We start from the raw sequence: 2960 nt of genomic DNA on the forward strand, positions 1-2960 counted from the left end.
CCTGTCTCGAAAAACCAAAAAAAAAAGAAAAAAAAAAAAAACTAAAAGAGGTCTCACGAACATTTTTTCCCCTGAAGTATAAAAACAGAGTGCTCAGACCAAGGACGATACCGCAAGCCTGGGCCTCGCAGGGACTCTATCAGTAGCTGTTCTGGAAGGGCAGGATGCTCCACCAGGGAAACAGATCTCCTCTCAAATTGGGGGGAAAGCAGGAAGACCAGTCACGAAACACTCCTTCCTCCAGCTCCAAACTGAGAAAGAGAGCAGCATCCCCCACCCCCAGCTTTCTGGGTCTGATGCCCTTTACCTGGCATTTACCAAAACCCATCCAACTTAGTCCCTAACGAAAGTCAGAAGGTGCCCAAAGTTTGCTGGGAGGGCGAGAGGCTGGTGTGACACCAAACAGATCTTTATCTGAAGCCATGATTGGTGCCATTTCTTGCTGTTTGTTTGCTAGCCTGTTCTTCCAGCTGCAGGGCCAGTCGCAGGGCCTTGCTGACTTCTCGCCAGGCCTAGAAGTGCTTGGTCGGCTGCGCCAGGGCAGATTCTGCTTTGTTCGCAACCGCAACGGTCTCCAAATCATAGTCTGGCTGATTTGTCATCACCGAGAGCTCAGGTCACCTTGGTCCTTGCTGTTTGATCTCCCTAAGCTCCTCGGTGCCTCTCTCTTCCAGCTCCCTGATCTGAGTCAGGGCTTCATTATAGCTGAACAACTGGGAAGACAGTTCCTCTACTCCCTTGAAGAAATTGACTGCCAGCCGGGCGGTGGTGGCGCACGCCTTTAATCCCAGCTCTCGGGAGGCAGAAGCAGGCTGATCTCTGTGAGTTCGAGGTCATCCTGGTCTACAAGAGCTAGTTCCAGGACAGGAACCAAAAAGCTAAGGAGAAATCTTGTCTCGAAAATCCAAAAAAAGAAAAAGAAAAAAGAAAAAGAAAAAAGAAATTGACTGCCAGCAAGGTCCCATTAGAACCGGCCTCCATCTCTTCGGTTTCCATTTGAATTGGCTGCTCTCCACTGGATCTACTGTGGGGCTCAGCTCCTTGACTCTGTCTGCTTAACTCAGCGGGTTTAAGTATAGTCACAGAAGCTTACACCTGGTGAGATCACGGCCCTCGTGCAAATCCTTGAGTTCTCGCCAGCACCTGTGTCAGCTTGTTCTCGTGGGATGGGGTGTGAGCCTTGTTCTGTCCCAGAGCCCTGCTGCACTCCTTCAGAGCTAGGAGAGACTTGTTAATCTCTGCACCCTCCATGCGAGTCAGCACTAGAAAGTCTCAGCTCCTCGTTCATTCCCTGCCAGATCCACCAAAGAGAATTTACCATGTAATCTCCCTTTGGCTCGAAGAAGAATCTGGAAGCAGGCTTGGGAGCGGGAGGAATTGGAGGTGACAAAGGTTTGTCCAGAAGTCCTACAGGCACTGCCCATGCTGCTCATCATGAACACAGTTGACCAGGTAAGTACTCCTACAGTCCCACAACCTGCACCTGCTGCTTGCTGAAGCTGTGATTCTTCGCCTGTCTAAAACACCTGATGGTCTAATTAATAAGAGCTGAACAGCCAATAGCGAGGTAGGAACAAGGACAGGTGGGGCTGGCAGGCAGAGAGAATATATTAGAGGAGACCCGAGGAAAAGGGACAAGAAGGAGGAACAAGAGAACAAGTACAGGAGGAACCTAGGAGCCAGCCACCCAGCCATCCAGTCATCCAGTCACCCAGCCACCCAGCCACCCAGGTACCCAGCCAGGCTCAGAGTAAGAAGGAAAATAGGACGTACAGAAGAAAGATAAAAGCCCAAAGGCAAAAGGTAGTGGGGATAATTTAAGATAAGAAAAGCTGGCTAGAAACAAGCCAAGCTATGGCCAGGCATTTATAAGTAAGAATAAGTCTTCTTCGTGTGTGATTTATTTGGGAGATGGGTGGCCGGCTCTCCAAAAAAACCAAAATAATAAAAGTCCCACAATATGGTAGCATTGCCTTAAACTTTAGAAAGCTTAAAATTTGAAGCTTTCATGTCCATGTCAAGTTCAATTGTTGGGCCCTAAAGCCCCACCAAGGAGGAGGTCGCTCCAAGAGGCATCCTCAGCACGGTTGATGCAATATCAAGAGGAATTTTTGTTCTGCCACGGCAGAGGTCCCTCAGCCTTGAGAGGAGAAGGACCCCTGCTTTGTCTATTACAAACTCTTTTAAAGGAAAAAAAACCCCACAAAATCAAGGAGGGAGTAATACAGAATCAAAGAGAAAGTCCAGAAATCATTTGTCAACTATTTTGACTAGTTCATTCAACGGTCAGCTAACTCTACTTGATCAATGTTATGGCCATTACAAGGAGGAACACCTGCAGGTTGTCTCACCCCAGTTCCAGGGTCCGGGTCTATTGAAGAAAGACTACAATGGGGATGGAAAGTACCCAAAGCTCCAGTGCACGCGTGGTTGGTTACCAGGGTCCTGGTTCCCAGGAAGAGGGGTGCAGTAATGCTAAGGTGGCCCAAAGTCTTTCACAATGATTCACTGGTAAGTAAGCTACACATTTTCAATGTGATATTTCAAATGACATCGTTTTTTTAATTCATGCCACAGGAAAGGATAAAGGGAAGGGTTATAGTTTTTCATCTCTATTAGTCTTTTGATTAGTCCTTGTGAAATTCTTGGAGTCAGGCTGGAGTGAGGAGTACAGTTCAGAGGCAGAATACTTGTTTACTATTCGGTGTTCATTATTCCTGAAGCCCTAAGTTCAGTCCCAGTTTCTAGCCAATCAATGAGCAAACAAGCAAATAATCATTAAAATGTGTTTTGGATCAAGGGTGATGGGCTATGACTTTTTGTTTGTTTTAAAAAAGGGTTTCTTTGTCTATCCCTGTCCTATGTCGACCAATCTGATCCCAAACTTACATAGATCTGCCTGCCTATGCCTTGCAGATGCCTGGCGCTCTCTCTCTCTGTGTTTGTGTGTGTGTGTGTGT

This window comes from Microtus ochrogaster, unplaced genomic scaffold, assembly GCF_000317375.1.
Source record: "Microtus ochrogaster isolate Prairie Vole_2 unplaced genomic scaffold, MicOch1.0 UNK1, whole genome shotgun sequence".
Classification (NCBI taxonomy): Eukaryota; Metazoa; Chordata; class Mammalia; order Rodentia; family Cricetidae; genus Microtus; species Microtus ochrogaster.